This window comes from Solanum dulcamara, chromosome 11 (genome assembly GCF_947179165.1).
Source record: "Solanum dulcamara chromosome 11, daSolDulc1.2, whole genome shotgun sequence".
NCBI lineage: Eukaryota > Viridiplantae > Streptophyta > Magnoliopsida > Solanales > Solanaceae > Solanum > Solanum dulcamara.
The window spans coordinates 2,688,361-2,708,243 of NC_077247.1; positions in this window are offsets into that span (position 1 = coordinate 2,688,361).

Here is a 19,883-nt window from a genome sequence, read left to right on the forward strand (position 1 = left end):
TACTTCAACCTTACATAATACAAGCTCCAAACAACTAGCTCCAAACTACAATACAAAAATAGAGTTTTTAATCTTTGTTTCGCAAAATGTTTAACTATACCAAGTGGAGGGTCGTGTGGCTGCAAGCAGAAGCACCCACACCCTTTTTAAAACACTTTGAATCCCAGAAAAATGCAACCAAACTAGCTTCACTGGTAGTACCACAACGACAACCCACTATTTGACTTCGATTTAACGCTAGCAATATCAATTTAGTTTGTTTCTAACGTCAAGTATCCTTATGAAATTCTTCAACTTTAAGCCTCATTTAAGACATGTAATATACCCCATAACAACATCATAAACTTCAATTTGAAAGGGAAAGCCTTACCTTGTCCGAAACGCTCCAAAACTTGCCTCGGAAGTTCCTTTAGCGCGCCTAAAACTTCATGGCTATTTGATAACGTTTTGGGCTACTCAAAAACATACATTTTTATTACTAACACCTTCTTAACATTGTGGTGCACCCTAGGTAATTAATTCATGGAACAAAATTGGAGACTTACCTTTTTTTCTGCTCTAAAACCGAACCTCTCTCTTCTCTCTAGCTCAAGTTTCTCTACTCTTTTCTTCTAGACTTTTCTTGAATTTTTTTTGGATAAAAAGAAACTTAAAGGATAATGATGACTTAAAAGTCTTCAAACACATCGATATATAGGATACCTTAAGGGGTGACACGTGTCAACCCCTAAGTGGTGACACGTGTCAAGCCCTTATAGGGCCAATGCATTACCCCCTTCACTTAGGGGATGCCACGTGGAATGTAGGGCTCATCCCCTTACTGAGCTGCTTTCACGTGGAACTCCCTCATGCTGCCATGTGTCACTCTCTCATGGATTTCCACGTGTTACTTTCTTTTCCTCGTGGGTTCATAATCTCATTTTGCTTTATGAACCTATGTAATCCTTACTATGTAACCTTGGTATGTACTCAAGTAGCTTAAGTATGTAAGATTTTTAAATTGGTAGCTTACATAAGTAAGTCGAGTCCTATGACTCATTACTTAGGCTCCAATCCTTTCTGATTCTCATAACCATATTTCCAATCTTTCCTTCTATGGGGTGCCACATTCTCCCTTCCTTAGAGTTGTTTGATAGCGTCATAGATTATCTGGCTCACATGACAACTTATAAGAAGCTTATGATCCTTTCAAGAAAATTAAGAAGCTTAAGAGGTTCAAGAAACTTTAGAAGCTTAAGAAGCTTGAGAACCTTCCAAGAAACTCAAAAACCTCTCAAGATACAAAAGTCTTTCAAGGTACAAAAGTACGGGGTGTAACATCCTTCCCCCCTTTAGAACATTCATCCTCGAATATAAACCAAAACCTTCCTCCAGATCTTATACCGACTATATGGAGAGTTTCTCTGTCCCATTGCCATAACATATACTTTCATCGAGCAATTAATATCAGAGTTTCAAAGGTTAGGATTACTTGTAGACGTAGGGAATAGGTACAAATACTTGTGTTTCATTTCCTCTTTCACTTCCTAGGGAGTCATCCATCCTAGTACTACTCTCACCTAAGCATGCTTAACTTTAGAGTTCTGATAGGATTCTATGCATTAGTGCTGGTATGATTGCATTAGTCCCTTATGGGATCTCGTTTGAAGTTTAAGCGTTCCTATTTACATATGATAGCGTTAGTTGATTTTCTCTTACGATTGTATTTCTATTGTCCGCTTCCCCACTTTTAGGGTGTACCCATGTCATCCTCTTCTTTATTTTCAACTATTCATATGCATATGATTCTGTTCCAATACATTTGACATACTACACCTTCAGTTCGTAGCTATCTATTCCTTTTTTCGTCCGATACTTATACTTAATTGATCATGTCTATCTTGAGTGCTCCCTGTAGTAGTCCTTCTATTCTTGAGTCGTAAACAACTTATCTTGTCCTTTAATAATAGTTGATGGTTCTGTACTTTCCAACAAGAATGAAACTCCATCATTAGGTATCTTTCCCCTCAATGTGAGCTTTTCCTAAGGCAAAATACAACTGAAGATACCTTAGTGTGAACTTTGCTGCTCAGATAGGCTTTTGTTTCTCTAAAATAAAATTTCCCAAGTAAAAAGGGTGTCCCTCATCGACGACCTGGAGGGTACCTTTTACATTTTTAGTTTAACATAATAGGGGTACTCAGTATCAACTTCCAATACATATTAAGATTCTATATTTCATTCCACCCCTCCCCTTGTTTTGTTCTGGGAAAATTTTGGCAGAGTTTCCTCTATACTCCTTACTATCCCCAAAACTTGCACGCAGAAAATACAAACAATGCTTCACAGGGCCAACATATATATATTCATATCATATCACAGCCACACATGACTTTCAATATCATCTCATATCGCAGCTACATAGCGCTTTCAATATCAACAATAGTATGAAAATGATGGACTTACCTCGTGTGTCCAACTCAACCCGCATCTGTTACCATTTCCGATATACCTTCCTTTCAGTTTTCGACTTTACATTTCAATCATGTGTCAATACATTACCCAATAGATACCTTTCGTGCCCATTCTTACCTGTGTGCTTTATAACTTCTAATGTCATCAATTACTTCCTCCGGTTGATGTCGTCCTTCTGCTAAAGTCCAAGGTTAGTATAAGGAGTTTTCCTATGACTCGGATCTATATCACGATCTAAGGCAAGAAAGAAAGGTAATATTCTAAATGTCCTGTAGCCTCTTGTTTATAGATGTGGTGCACCACACACCGATAAACCAGACTCTACTAGACACGGTCTGTAGATATTCTGAGGACCAAAATGCTCTGATACCACTTTTGTCACGATCCAACTCCGTAGGCCATGAAGGGTGCCCGAACTGGACACTCGCGTATAACCTTGCTAACCCATAAGTAAACCTGTGTCCTATTTAAGTCATAGTGTGCCAACAGGCAAGATAATATATAAGCCGACGAGGCTATCATAGCATATTGGCACAAATATACATACATACATATACACAACCCACATATATATCCACAGACCTCTAAGAGTAAGACCAGTAACATAAGGTGGGACAGGGCCCCTGCTGTACCCGTGAACAAATAAATATATACATCGAGGGTTAATACCAAAACTAGGCTCCGGTACTATAGAGCACTTCTAAAATGCTGAGCGGAACTCCTATGCTGACGGATCCCTAAAGTGTGCTTCTGTACCTGAGGGCATAAACGCAGCCCCCCTGAGAAAAGGGGGATCAGTACGACATATGTACTGAGTATGTAAAGCATAGACATCATAAGGAAATTAAAGTTGGCATAGGGATGCAGGGGCAAGTGTGACATCTACTCATTTACTGTACCTGTAGATTATAACATAATGTAGTACATACTATCATCATGTACTGTACCCATTCCGTTCAGGGACTTGGTGTAATGACTACATCATTCTATTATCATAAGCATCTGTATACTACTATCTCATATAATAATGCCGAGGAAGGTACTGCCCAATCCATATACCATATAGTAATGCCGAGAAACGTTTGGTCCAATCTACATACCATATGTTAATGCTGAGGAACGTTTGGCCCATTTCGTATATTATATAGTAATGTCGAGGAACTTTCGGCCCGATCCATATATTATATAGTAATGCCGAGGAACATTCGGCCTGATCCGTATACTATATAGTAATGCCGAAGAAAGTTCGGCCCGATCCGTATATTATATAGTAGTGTCGAGAAATATTTGGCTCGATCCATATATTATATAGTAATGCCAAGAAACATTTGGCCCAATCCGTATATTATGTAGTAATACCGAGGAATGTTCGGCCTGATCCATATATTATATAGTAATGCCGAGGACCGTTCAGCCTAATTCTTATATTATATAGTAATACAAAGGAACGTTCGGCCCGATCCGTATATTATGTACCATACCCGGCCCTTTATGGGACTTGGTGTCATCATATCATCATATACCATACCCGACCCTTTATGGGACTCGGTGAAAGATGTATTAAAATATACACGAGTAAGGTAGTGAGTAACCATATACAATCTAAATCATTATCAGAGACTCGACAATGTAAGAAGATTAAGCTATCGTCTGAGGACCAGAATAGTAGTATAGCCATCTCGAGTGCCTTCTAAATACCATTAAGGCCTATAACACTTAGGGTTTTTGGGACCCTAGACATGTACTAAAGTAATACTAACAGTTCATAGAATTAGGGATACCCGTCGTCACATCGTCCTTAGGACTAGGAGCTTATGTATCCAGTCCTTCTCAACCTATGGAGTTCAAGGAAAGTAGTTCAACCTACTACAAGAGTTTGACATTCAGAAGTGAATAAGAGATACAAATTACATTTAGGACTTAAGAGTGGAGTTACCCAGAGCTTGTATCATATTTTACTTACAATTAGGACATGCCAAAGGAAGAGAAAGAATAAGCTTTACCTAGTCTCTACTTTTACTCAAGGAGTCATCATTTACATATATCATACCCGGCCCATCATGGGATCGGTATTATAACCTTCTTATTGCATTACCTTATCATCCTAGAACCAAACTTATGTCAAAGACATATCAAGAGGAAAGAAGGGTAGCTTTACGTACTTATGCCAAAACATGCCAAGAGAAAGGAGATAACTTCACATACTTACTACTCTCCATCATATAGAAGCCTTGAGAGGCAATAACTCAACTAGTATATGAATTCTACCATCAATAAGTGAAGAAGAATTATGAGTCATACTTGAAGTTCTATGAATGGAATTATCCCCACATTTCGTATATCAATCACTTAAGGCTAAGACATGCCAAAAGAAAAGAAGGATAGCTTCACATACCTCTTACGGATTACTCTTACAGGTTCGCCTCGTCGTCTCTTGAACCTATTTAACATGAAAGTAATACTAAGGTTAATGACCTTTAACTTTCCAATTTCCAACTCTACATCCAAGTACTCATAGGAGTTATTTCCTTATCCATTACCTTCGACTAGTTTGTTACTAGTTCCGAACGTATCAAAAATCGAGCAGCATCTCCTCTATAAATTCAACATTCTCGAGATTTTAACTCAGCCACAATGTCAACAACTATACCAAAAATAACAACCAGAAGCATAATTGCAAGTAAATCACTTCAACCTTAGACAATACAAGCTCCAAACAACTAGCTCCAAATTACGATACAAAAATAGAGTTTTTAATCTTTGTTTCACAAAATTTTTAACCATACCAAACGGAGGGTCGTGTCGCTGAAAATAGAAGCACCCACACCCTTTTTAAAACACTTTGAATCCCAGCAACACCCAACCCAACCATCTTCACCCGTAGCACCACAACGACAACCCACTACTCGACTTCGATTTAACGCTAGAGACATCAATTTAGTTTATTTCTGATGTCAAGCATCCTTATGCAATTATTCAACTTCCAGCCCATTTAAGACATGTAATATACCTTATAACGACATCATAAACTTTAATTTGAAAGGGAAAGCCTTACCTTGTCCGAAACTCGCCAAAACTTGCCGCGGAAGTTCCTTTAGCACGCCTAAAACTTCATGGCTGTCTGATAATGTTTTGGGCTGCTCGAAACCATACATTTTAATTAATAATACCTTCATAATATTGTGGTGCACCCTAGGTAATTAATTTTCGGAACAAAATTGGAGACTTACCTTTTTTTCTCCTCCAAAATCGAAGGTCTCTCTTCTCTCTAGCTCAAGTTTCTCTTCTCTTTTTTTCTAGACTTTTCTTGAATTTTTTTGGATAAAAAGAAAATTAAAGGATAATGATGACTTAAAAGTCTTAAAACACATCGATATATAGGACACCTTAAGGGGTGACACGTGTCAACTCCTAAGTGGTGACACGTGTCAAGCCCTTAGAGGGCCAACACATCACCCCTTCCACTGAGGGGATGCCACATGGAATGTGGGGGTCCACCCCCTTACTGTAGCTTCTTCCACATGGCACTCCCTCATTCTGCCACATGGCACTCCCTCATTCTGCCACATGGCACTCTCTTATGGGCTGCCACTTGTTGCTTTCTTTTCCTCCTCGTGGGTTCATAATCTTGTCTTGCTTTACGAACCTATGTAATCCTTACTACACAATCTTGGTATGTACTCAAGTAGCTTAAGTATGTAAGATTTTCAAATTGGTAGCTTACGTAAGTAAGTCGAGTTCTACGACTCATTACTTGACCTCCAATTCCTTCCGGATTCTCATAACCACATTTCCAATCTTCCCTTCTATGAGGTGCCATATTCTCCCTTCCTTAGAGTTGTTTGATAGCATCATAGATTATCCGGATCACATGATAATTTATAAGAAGCTTACGATCCTTTCAAGAAACTTAAGAAGCATAAGAGGTTCAAGAAACTTAAGAAGCTTAAGAAGCTGGAGAACCTTCCAAGAAACTCAAAAACCTCTCCAGATACAAAATGCTTTCAAGGTATAAAAGTACGAGATGTAACAAAAGTATTTCATGGTTTTTATCCAAATTGACTATGTATACGAGTTTTAGTTGAAATTCAAGTATGAATTATGATCATGGATTACAATTATGTTGAATGTATGAATTTCATGCAAGTTATGAAGAAAATTGACTTAGGATCCTTAATTGGTGACCTAAGAACCCAATGACATGAACTATGTAAGTATGATATTGTGATGATGAAAGGCTTATACTCACATTGCAATTATGACATAAAAATGAGGTAGTCTATGAATCATGAATTTTATGAACAAGTATATGAATACATGTTAAGTATGATTACTATTTTACATATTCCATGAGATTTGACTTAGCACTGAATCATGACTTGAGGTGGGGGCTTGACCTACGGGGTCTTTATATAAAGTATCTTATCTCATAACTACGTTCCACCATAGAATTTGAATTTATGTCGTAGCTAGTGGATCCACATATAGCGTATGTACATAACCCGCCTAGGGGGTAGAGTCTACCTAGGCAAGTAGGTTCCCTTTTTTTCTATTGTATGGGGAGAGATCGAGATTCTATGTTATAGCTCACATAATCTTATTGTCGGTTATGGTTCTATACCACATATGTATACCTTCATTATGTTCTCTTTTGATCTTAATATGTCCTTTAAAGGCTTTGATTATTATGATTTCTCATGACATTACCCATTCTCTTTTATCATGTATGTTATTTGATCATTGCATCCTATGATTTATATTCCATGTCATGCCCACATACTTAGTATATTCAAATGTACTAACACATATTGTTGCCTATATTATCTCATAATGGAGGGGATAAGGATCACCTTCTTATACGTGGCTAGTTGAGATTCCATATCGATGGACTTTAAGTGAGTCCTCATCTATCGAGGACTAGTTATAAGGTGATTACTTTCTAAAGACTTTGTTATATTTATATTGAGGGTGAGCTAGGGACATGTCTTAGCTCTCGCTCGTCTAAAATAGTAAAGGCATTATTGTACATATGTTTTAGAGTCTATGTAGTGAAGTTTACATTCCTTTGTCGATCCATGATTTAGAATCTTCCTATATTATTTTCATAATTACTTTACCTTATGTATGCTTAGGATATGTCAAGAGGCATGGGTGGAGACCTTTTAGGATTTCGATTGCCGTGTTATAACTATGTCTTAGGTTGGATCATGACAAATTTGGTATCAGAGCCAGGTTTAGGAAGTCCTAGGGAGTCCAAAATGCTGCATTAAGTAGGGTCTTGTACATGAATATGAAGTATGCCACATCTATGAATAAGAGGCTATAAGACATTTTAGGAAATCCTCAATTACTTTCATGACCTTTGTCATGCTATAGAGTATACTTTAAGATTTCCCCCCCTAATGATTATCCTTTGTTATTTTTAGAAATGCCTCCAAGAAGAGCACATATGCATGGAGGGGTCAATGCTAATGAGGACCAAGCTCCTCCGATCCCTCAAGACAATAGTCCCCTACTCGACCAAGTAACTAATGTAGAGTTTTGGACAACTATAATAATTCTAGCCCAAGTTGTGGCCAACCAAATGGTTGCAGTTCTTCCTAATGCTCCTACTCCAGTTTCTAGAGTGAGGGACTTTGCAAGGATAAACCCTCTAGAATTTCGTGGTTTGAAAGTTGATCAGGATCCCCAAGAGTTTATTAATAAGGTCTATAAAATAGTGAGTATCATGGGGGTGACTTTAGAAGAGAAAGCAGAGTTGGAGGCTTACCATCTAAATAGTGTTTCTCAAGTTTGGCATAATCAAAGGAATTTAGAAAGAGTGGATGAAGGTCCCATTGAGTGGGAAGCCTTCAAGCTTTCTTTTCTTAATTGCTTCTTCCCACTTGAGCTAAGGGAGGCAATGGTGTTGGAGTTCATCAATCTTAGGCAAGGCAACATGGGTATGAGGGATTATGCCCTCAAGTTCACCAAGCTATCCATGTATGCTCCTTCATTGGTTGCCTATCCTTGTGCTCAAATGAGCCAATTCATATCGAGGGTGTCCAACTTGGTTCAAAGGAATGTCGTACTGCTATGCTTTTTAAGGATTTTGACATATCTCAGCTAATGAATTTTTTCCGAGCAGATTGAAGGAGAGAAACTCAAAGAGATAATGATAAGAGACTCTAAGAGGGCCTAGTATGAAGGTGGGTCCTCAAATACAAGGACCGGTGGCAGTAGTGGCCATTTTCAATAAGGCCAAGTTTTAGGAAAGAAGTTTAATAATGATAGGATGTCATACCCTAAGGGTCAAGGTGGAGGTGTGAGTGCTAGTAGCCCCACTTTTCCAAAGTGTGCTAAGTGTGGAAATAATCATGCAGGAAGGTGTTTGATGGGAACGAGTGCTTGTTATGGATGCGGTAAGGTGGGACATAACAATCCGAGTGCCCTCATATTGCCAACAAAGTTAGAGAAGGTCCTCCTCAAGGCAAGTAGCTCTTGGAATGCAAGTGCAACAAGGTGCCCAAGTTCAACCAAAAGGTGACCAATTCAAGAAACGATTCCATGGTCTTCATGCTAGGCAAGATGTCAATAAGTCTTCCGATGTGGTCACTAGTACGTTATGGGTCTTTAAATTTGATGTTTATGCATTGCTTGATCCGAGTTCTAAGTTGTCTTTTGTTACTCCTTACCTTACTATGAAATTTGATGTTTGCCCTGAAGTGTTGTTAGAACCTTTTTCAGTTTATACTCCCGTTGGTGATTCATGGTTAGCGAAGAGAGTTTATAGAAGTTGTTCCTTGTTGGTCTTGCATAAAGTTATCCCTTGTGATCTTGTTGAACTTGACATGACCGATTTTGACATTATTCTTAGTATGGAATGGTTACATTCCTCTTATGCATCCATTGATTGTAGGACCCGTAGAGTCAAGTTTCAATTTTCTAATGAGCCCATTCTTGAGTGGAAGGGTAATGATTAGGTTGTTAAGGGTCGATTCATCTCATGTCTTAAGGCTCGAAAAATGATTTTAAAGGGGTGCATTTACCACACAGTGTGAGTAAGAGATTTTGATTCCGAAGCTCCTACTCTTGAGTCAGTCCCAATAGTAAATGAGTTTCCCGATGTATGTCCCGATGATTTTCCCAATGTTTCTCCTAAAATAGAAATTGACTTTGGCCTAGATCTCCTTCCCAATACTCGACCTATTTTTATTCCTCCTTACTATATGCTCCGGAGGAACTTAAGGAGTTGAAAGGGAAATTGACGGATTTGTTGGATAAAGGTTTTATAAGGATAAGTATTTCACCATGGTTTGTTAGGAATAAAGATGGGTTACTCCGAATGTGTGTAGATTACCTGCAATTGAATAAGGTCACCATAAAGAATAAGTATCCAATTTTGAGGATTGATTACTTGTTTGATCAACTTCAATGAGCAAGTTATGTTTTAAAGATTTATCTTCGATCGGGTTATCATCAACTCCAAGTAAGGGAATGTGACATTCCGAAGAAAACTTTTAGATCTCGGTATGATCACTTTGAATTCTTAGTTATGTCTTTTGGACTAATGAATGCCCTTGCATCTCTTATGGATTTGATGAACAGGGTGTTTAGTGATACTTGGATATGTTTTTGCTTGTCTTCATCATTATATTTTGATCTATTCTTAGAATGAGGAAGAGCATGTCAATCATTTGAGGATTATCTTGAAAATTCTCTAGGAACATAAGTTGTATGCAAAGTTTAGTAAATGTGAAATTTTGTTAAGGGTAGTTGCTTTCCTTGATCATATTTTTTTGGAGAAGGAATTATGGTTGATCCAGAGAAGACCGATACAGTTAAGAATTGGCCTAGGCCATTAACTCCATTCGATGTTCGAAGTTTCTTGGGCTTAGCCGGTAATTATAGATGGTTTGTGGAAGGTTTTGATTTTAATGCATCCCCTTCAACGTCTGCTTATTCCTCTTCCGTGGGTTCATAATCTCATCTCACTTTAAGAACCTATGTAATCCTTGCTACGTAAGCTCAACATGCACTGAGGTAGCTTAAGTATGTAAGATATCCAAGTTGGTAGATTACGCAAGTAAATCGAGTCCTATGACTCATTACTCGGCCTTCAACTCCTTACAGATTCTTATAACCCTATTTCTCATCCATCACTACTCACGTAGAACTTCATAGATAACCTGCATCATATGGCAATTGTTTAGATAAAAAAAGTAAATAAATACTTTCCAATGAACAAAGGTTAGGGGTATAACAAATGCGGTAAATACAACCCTTAGAAATCATTTTTTGGGCCTTAAGATAAGAAATGAACTTACCTCTTCACCACTGAATCACGACCCTCCTATTCAATAATGGACTCATTTAGAAATTGGAACTTGACTCGATGAGTCCTACAATCATTGGAAGCATAAGATGCATGTAACTAATCCATCCCAAGAATGACATCAAAATCTACCATGTCAAGCTCAATAAGATCACAAGGAATAACTTTATGCAAAATAGACACGGGACAATCCCTATAGACCTTTCTAGCAATAACCGACTCACCAACGTTGGTAGATACCAAATAGGGCTATAATAATATTTTAGGTGACACATCAAACCTATAAGCAAGGAATGGAGTAAAAAACAATAAATTTGCACTCGGATCTAATTGTTCATACAAATCAAAAGAAAAAACCTTTAACTTACCTAAATGACATTGGGTGCGTCTTCAACCTCCCATCTCCCATGCAAGGCTTAAAAGTGGTTGGTGCATTGGAAACCTCCTTGGGCTTGTTGACCATGAGAAATTTGGCCTTGAGGCCTACCACCACCATCTATATAATCCCTAACATGATGGCCCAGCTTTCCACCCTTAAAGCATGCATTAGAGCCGGCTAAGCATCCCCCTTTGTGAATCCTTCCATACTTCTTGCAAGAGGGGAAAGTTTGAGTAGCAACATTCTCTCTTAGAACCATTTGTTTAGCACCCTTGTACTTGTTGAACCTTGGTGGAGGAGTATTGGTGGAACCTTGTCCCACAAAATATTGCCCACCTTGGCCTTTGCCATTGTTATTATAACCAGACATTTGAGGGTTAAACCCTCCATCATCCACTCTAGCCTTTTTGAACCCTCTTGATCTCTGTCTCAGCTTATCTTCTTCAATTTGTTCTGTGTAATTCATTAATCGAGAGATGTCCATCTCCTTGACCAATATGGCTATTTTTTAGTCCTTGGACACCAAGCTTGAGACACTAGAAATAAACTTGCTCATCCTAGATCTTGGGTCGGAGAACATAAAGGGAGCATACTTTGATAACTTAGTGAATTTAAGAGAATACTTCCTCACACTCATAATTTATTGATGGAGGTTGATGAACTCTTGGATATTGGCCTCCTTTAGCTCCAATGGGAAGAAGCGGTCTAGAAAGGCACCTTTGAATTCTTCCCATCTTATTGCCCCTATTTCTTCATCCCTCTTAACAACCCATTGTTCGTACCATAGTCGATCCATACTTTTAAGTTGATAGGCCACTAGATCGGCCTTCTCATTCGGTGGAACACCCATGATAGCCACAATCTGGTATACCTCATTAATGAACTCCATAGGGTCCTCATCTAGTTTAGAACCATCGAACTAGGGCGGATTCATTCTTTAGAAATCCTGAATCCTAAAGGCCAAATTTTACATTTGGGGAGGAGGAACACCTTGATTCCCTTGGTTGGCTATGACTTGAGTCAACAACATAATGATATTGTGAAACACGGCATGAGTTACCCCTTCCTCATGATGTGGAGCATTGGAAACTAGAGTTTCTTGGTCCTCATCGTCAACCCTTGCTCTTAGAGGTTCTCTTCCACCAGTCATTATCTAGAGAACACAAAATGGGTCATTAGTTAAAGGAAAGCATAGGATAATCTAAGGCACGACATGAATTTGAAAGAAGTGAAAACTTTCCTAAATGTTCCATAGTCTCCAATTCATAGTTATGGCGCGCTTTACAACTATGAACAAGATCCTATTTGACGCGGTATATTGGACTCCGAAGACCATTCAAAACCTCAGGCTCTAATACCAAGTTTTTCATGACCCAAGCCTAGGGCCTAGACATGATGGAGAATGAGGAACCCGAAAGTACTTCAAACAAGCCTCTTAGCATTCATTTAGCCTTTCATAGGTAATGACAATAAATAAACAAGCATAAATAGTAATAGTAAATCTTCAACTTACATATGTCTAACAATACCTCTAACTTTTATATTTAACATGGCTAAGACAAGTCCCTAGCTCACCCTCAGTCATAATAGAAAGAAAATGCCATAGTAAGTGTCTAAAAATCTCAATATATCATAAGCTAGAAAGATTAAGGAGTATTATTCCAGGAATATGGAAACGCACCAAGAGTAGTCTTCAAACAAAAGCTCAACTAGCCACGTGGAGGAGAACAAGGAGGAGCACCAATCCCTACATGGTGATATCATGTAGCAAAAGAGTATGCGTTAGTACTTTGAATGTACTAAGTATGTAAGCATGCATGAACATTGAGAAAACATTAAAATATTTATGCAATATAAAACATAATGCAATGTATGCATAATCAATCATATAGATATGCTTTAAAATAATTATTTTGTGGAAATATGACCATAACCGACATTTAAGACCATGCGAGCTATTACATGTAATCCAACATACCCACCTACGTTGGACGGAGAGACTACTTGCCAGGTAGAACTCCGTCAACTTCATTCATTTCTTTAACTTTAACTTTAAGGTCTTTCATGGATCTATTAGCCTAAGCCTACAAGGGCTCTTGTGTTGACACATAGTTAATGAAGTAAGGGGTTGATACTAGGATTTCCTTACCAAATCCCACCTCAATGACCCATTCGGTGCTTAGTCAATCCCATGGAATAGTTTAATACTTCAAAATAGTCATAAAATATAGATTGAGAATTCAAAATATGATATTCGGTAGAATAGCTCATTAAAATATTTGGTGATTCAAATATGCAAGAATTATACTTATAGGATAAAGAATCCATTATTCATAGAATTTCATCATTCTTTTATTTTATAAGACTCCTTTTTTATCATAGACATTGCTTTCATAAACATTCATTTGGAGTCAAAGTTTTTAAGTTAAACTTCATTGAAAATATAGTAAAACTAGGTGGGTTCAAATCACTTAAACTTGCAAGCATGTATGTAATTGAATATGCATAAATACTTTTAAATCCATTAATTAAAAATTATATTTTAAACAACTCACCATGAATTTCAAGAACATTTAAAGAGATAAATAGAGAAATTACTTGCAAACTATCAATTTATACATATGAAATCATGTTGCATCAAAATCGACCAATAATTATTATTTTAACCATGATTCATGATATTAAGTAAAAATAAGAATTACTCATAATAAAATATTACTTGAAATCAAGAGATTTAATTGAAACAGTTTTGGACTACATAGGTTGAAGAAACCATGGATAAACACCACATAACTTAGAGTAGAGCTTAAAGAAAATAAATAAAATTTATCATATAATCAAAATACTTTAGGCATGAGAGTGGAAGAAATACTCTAATTGAAGCCTTACATACCTGGAATCCGAAGCGTTACTCGGAATCGAAGGACTTAATAAGCACTCTTGAATCCTAGAATTTTCTCCTCATCGGAGAGTTTTGTGTACTATCCGGAATATATGAATCACTAGAATAGTATTTCTACAGTACTAAGAACTAAAACTATATTTTTAGAATGATTAAAGGAGTGTATAGAGAGAATAGTTACTTGAGAAAGCTTGAGGAACAAAATGATAAAATAAGGTGGGTATTTATTGATTTGAAGAAGAGACCTAACAATAATTAAAATAATTATAAAGAAAAATTAAAAAATTTAATAGAAGATTATGATGTCATGGTTGATGTAAAATAGAGGATTATTGATGTCATGGGTGATGTAAAATGGATCGAGAACTTTCCATGGTTGGTGAGATGAACCTTTTTTCAACGGAATACCCTTTTTCGGAGCTGCATTTAAAAAAAGATAACTTCCTCATTAGGATTTTGTGTCTTCATATAAATTATTTCTATATAAGTCTAATTTGATGTTGTTTAAGAATCAACTGATTTGGAGCATCCTATAGTGAGGTATGATTTTTCTTCTACAAATACTCCATTTCATCACAACACCATGTCTTGCAATAATTAATTTATTTGACCTACTTAGCCTCTGAAATTTAAAATATGGTCTTCACAAAAGTTGTAGGTAATGATGTTTAGGTTATTCAAAAATTTAAATCACCTAGTTTGGACCATACTATTAAAAGTTATGCCCCAATTACAGAAGCGATATCATTTTCTTTAAAAATTGGAACATCATATACAATGTTTTTTTAGGGGTGTTACATGAGGATTGAGTTGTTTTGATAATGACGGTGCAAAATGGGTCCGAATCATCTTTGGTGGTGGATATTAAGTCAAAATAAGACCTTGATCTATCATTGGTAGAGTTGAAGAAATTAGTGGGAGATAAGAAAGTAGAAGTCTTTTCCCAAGGGAGAGATGGAGTACTTAGTTACCAAGGTCGATTGTGTATTCCAATGTTAATGATAGTAGATGAGTCATGATAGATATAGGGAGAGTGGTTGTTCTATATTGTGATAATTGTGGTATGATTATTCTAGTTAAGGTTATTGACATGGAGGAAGAGCTAGATGGGATCTTGTTGTATGCAATAGATAGGTAAGAGTATATTGGGGTGTCCTTTGGTACAAGTTGATAGAAATAAGGATATATAGATGCTAAAGGTAGACTTGAAAATTCTTAAGTGATATTGACTTCACGGGAGCCATAAAGTGGTTAGAATAGTAGGCTTGAATGTGTAGTTGTTGATATGCAAGTAATTGTAGTAGGCTATTGATGACTTCTTATTAAGGGTTTCAAGTGAGTGTATTGGAATGGTTATAGAACTAGGCTCGAATGTGGCGTTGATGGCATGTGGGTGGATGTATGATTTATTAGGTGCCTCTTGATTAGGTCTCGAGGTTGATTGAATATGGTGGTGAGGAATTAAATAGGACCCTAAAGCGTATTGATAAGGTGGCCTATTTCATAGGATTGACTTAGCACTAAATTGGGCATTGAGGTTGGATTCGATAAGGGAATCCTAGTAGCAACCTCTTATCTTATTAACTATGACCCAATATAGGAGCCCTTGTAGGTTTAGGCTAGTTGATCCACAAAATCCCTTAAAGTTAAAGTTAAATAATGAATGCACAATTTGATGGAGTTCTACCTTGATAAGTAGTCTCCCTTCTTTCAATGTGGGGATTATGTTGGATTTCATTTTATAGCTCACGTTGTCTTAATGTCAGTTATAGTCATCTTCCCACATATATATGATTTATATGCTATACACTTGAATTCTTATGCATGCACTTATTTACATACATACCTTATAAATGTCCTTAATGTTTTACATTGTATTGAATTCCTACACACTCAGTACATTCAAAGTAATAATGCATACTGTATTGCCTACATGTTCTCACCATTTAGGGATTAGTGTTCCTCTTCGATCTCCTCCACATGGCTAGCTTAGATTAGTTTTAAGATAATTTATGGTGAGTTTACATATTTTGGGAACAATATTCTTTTTATTCTAGCTTATGTTATGTAGAACATTAAGACTTCTATTATGGCATTTCTTGACACTTATTTTTAGGGTGAGATAAGAACATATCTTAGCCCCTACTAAGTCTATTAGTAGAGGTATGTTTGGACTCAAATATATGATAATCTAAGTTTAATAATGACTTTTATTATATGACATTCTCCCTTAGTCCCTTACTCCCGCTTATTGTTTGACATCATTACCTATGAAAGGATAATTGAATTCTAAGAGACTTGGGTGAGGTACCTCTAGGTTCCTCATTCGTCGTGTCACCTCTAGGCCATAGGCTGGGGTCGTACACTTTTCAACTGACTAATGCACCTGCCGCCTTCATGAACTTAATAAATCGTGTATTCAGGCAATATCTTGACTTTTTTTTCATAGTCTTAATCGATGATATATTGGTATACTCTCATAATTGGAGTGAGCCTATTTGAGGATAGTGCTCCAGACTTTGAGAGATCAGCGACTTTATGAAAAGTTTTTAAAGTGTAAGTTTTGGCTTGAGTCTGTAGCATTCTTAGGGCATATGGTGTCCAAGGATGACATGATGATAGATCTGACAAAGATTGAGAATATTTGTGATTGGGCTAGGCCCATCTTAATAATCGAGATTCGCAACTTCATTATATTGGCAAGATACTATAGTCATTTTGTTGATGGATTTTCTACTATAGCAACACCTTTTACTCAGTTGACTAGCCAGGATGTTCCATTTTAGTGTTTGATGGAGTATGAGAGGTTCTTTATGAGGCTCATAGAGTCGCGTACCACAACTCCAATATTGACTCTTCTAGTTAAGGTCAAGGGCTTTATAATTTATAGCGATGTATGTGGCGTTGGCTTGGATTAAGTATTGCTATTGCGGGGTTGATTTATTACTTATTTATCGAGTCAGCATAAGTTGTATGAGCGTAACTACCCTACTCATGACTAGATTTGGCGATGGTATTTTTCATTCTTAAGATTTGGAGGCACTACCTATATGGAATTCATTTTGAGATCTACACTGCTCACAAGAGCCTTCTATATATTGCACCATTGGATTAAGCTCATGAAGTATTACGACCTCTTTATTCTCTACCATCCAGGCAAGGCAAATATAGTAGCTGATGCCTTGAGTCAGAAGGAAGTGAGTAGAGGCACTCTAGCCTTTCTTTCTATTATAGAATGACCTTTGACCTTGGACATCTAGTCCATGGACAATTAGAAGATCCGGCTTAAAATTTGTGATTCCATGCATTTGCTAGATTTTGTGGGAGTTTAATCATCTCTATTCGATCGGATTTACAGTCATAAGTTTAAGGATGATGTTTTGGATGCTCTTTGAAATTAGGATTTGGAAGTTGATTTGAGTCAAGATACCTTAGATATAGATAGGGTATTGAAGTTTGGTTGTTGTTTATGTGTTCTGGAGTTGGGGGCGTGATTTAGTTGATCGTTAGTGAGGCCCATAATTCCAAATAGTCTATCCATCTAGGCATCACTAAGATGTATCATGACTTGATATAGCATTATTAGTGGAGTAGTATGAGGAGAGACGTTGAATACTATGTGTCTCATTATTTGAGTTTTCAGCAGGTGAAGGTCGAGCATTTGAGGCCTGGTGGCAAATTTTAGAGATTACCTAAATGGGAGAATATCAAATGGACTTCATTTTAGGGTTTCCTCGTACTTCTAGAGGTGTTGATAGTAGCTAGATCATCATTGATTGATTGACCAAGTCAACACACTTTTTCCCTATTTGTACTTCCTACAGTGCTTAGAGGTTGGCCCGCATCTACATTTGGGAGGTGGTTCATCTTCATGGTATGCCTATTTCTATCAATTCAGAATGTGGCTCGCAGTTCAGATTTATGTTTTGGATGACTTTTCAACAGGAGTTGGGCACTCATATCGACTCTAGAACAACTTTTCACTCGCAAACTACTGGTTAGTCAGAGTGTACTATTTAGGTTCTTGAGGATATGTTATGGGCCTGTGCTATGGATTTTGAAGGTCAGTGGGACTAATTTTTTCCTTTGGCATAGTCTACGTACAATAATACCTACCACTCTAGTATTTAGTTTGCCCCATTTGAGGCCTTATATGAAAGGCGTTGTTGCTCTCTAGTTGGTTAGTTTGAGTCTATGGATCCTAGGCTACGTGGTACAGACTTGATGCAGGAGGTCTTAGATCATATGAGGGTTATTTAGGGTAGGCTTAGGACAATTGAGAGTACAAACCATAGTTATGCGGATCATAGGCATTGGCCATTGAGATTTGTTGTGGGGGATGTAGTATTCCTCTAGGTTTTACCAATAAAGGGTCTGATAAGATTTGGGAGGTATCTCAAGTTTAACCCTAAGTATATTGGCCCTTTTGAGATTTTGAAGATAGTTAGAGATGTAGCCTATGAGTTAACTTTGCCTCCGGCATTCTCAGCTATCTATCCATTTTTCCATGTTTCAATGTTACGCCAGTATGTTTTAAATGAGTCTCATGTGCTAGAATATGATTCAACTGAGTTAGATGATCGTTTAACCTTTATTGAGGAGCCTGTTGCTATCCTAGACAGAGATGTGAGGCAGTTACAATCCAGAGCCATTCCTGTGGTTAAGGTCTATTGGAGGCATTGTCTAGTTGAGTATGATACCTAGGAGACCAAGCAGGAGATGGGAGAGCAGTTCCCCAGTTTATTTGAGCCTTCAGGTACTTCTTAACTCTTAGTTTTACGAACTAAAGTTCTATTAGTAATGGATTTGGTAATGACACTGCAAGTTATTTTTAAGTTAATGCATTCATTTCATATTTTAGAGCATTCCTATAGTGACCCCAAGTCATTTATAACTTGCTGGCACTAACTATTCGGTCGCCTGGTTGTCCATTTTAGTTTTATGTCTGTTTCCCTTTTTTGGGCTTTTGAAACTTAAAAAGTTGATTTTGGTCATAACATCAAGAAAATGACCTCACGATAGGATTTTGATATTCTATCATCTCTGAAATGGCCAAATTAGGTTAGTAGCTTGGCCGACACATGTATTAAGGTTTTTGGTGTAAGTTTAGACCATTTGGAGTTTTAGCCTTTTAAAATTTTGCCTAATTTGACTTTGATTCTTGGAAAAAGCACCCGAATGAAATTTAGCTAAATATTGCACTTGGGTGTGGTCCCACTTTTTGTGAAAATGACCTTGTATGAGAATTTTGATTATCCTATTATGTGTGAAACATAAAATTTGGCCAGTATCATATCTCATTTGCACGTATGAGGTTCTTAACGAATTCCGAGTAACCCATCAGAGACTTACTCATTTCCAAAACATAGCTGATGTAGCTGTGTCTTGTGACGTCGCTAATGCCATCCTTGGTCTCTATAAAAACCTAGCCGTTTAAACATTGAAATTAACTTATACTTTTGGAATAAGACTAAGACTTCCTAACATATAAGGAAGGATGTTTTATGGGTTATTTTAGTTGCACAAGGTTGTATATTAAGGATGGAAGTAAAGGAAGTTGTGAAATAAAAGTCGGCAAACATTATTGTAAATTTTATTAAGGAATTCTCAGAAATTTTGGGTCATATGTATTAGCACTTTTCTCCTAATATATAAAGAGTTAGAATGACCATGACCTACTAAATTGAATTTCTATGAGTCTAGTTTCCAACAAACTAAACCGCTCATCCATACGACCTCAAAATAGTGAGATATGCAAGTTTTCTTAAAACTGCGCAAGCAGGCACTTCAAAGTGGGCCCCCCTAACTTTATGTCGGTTATGCTTTATATTTTC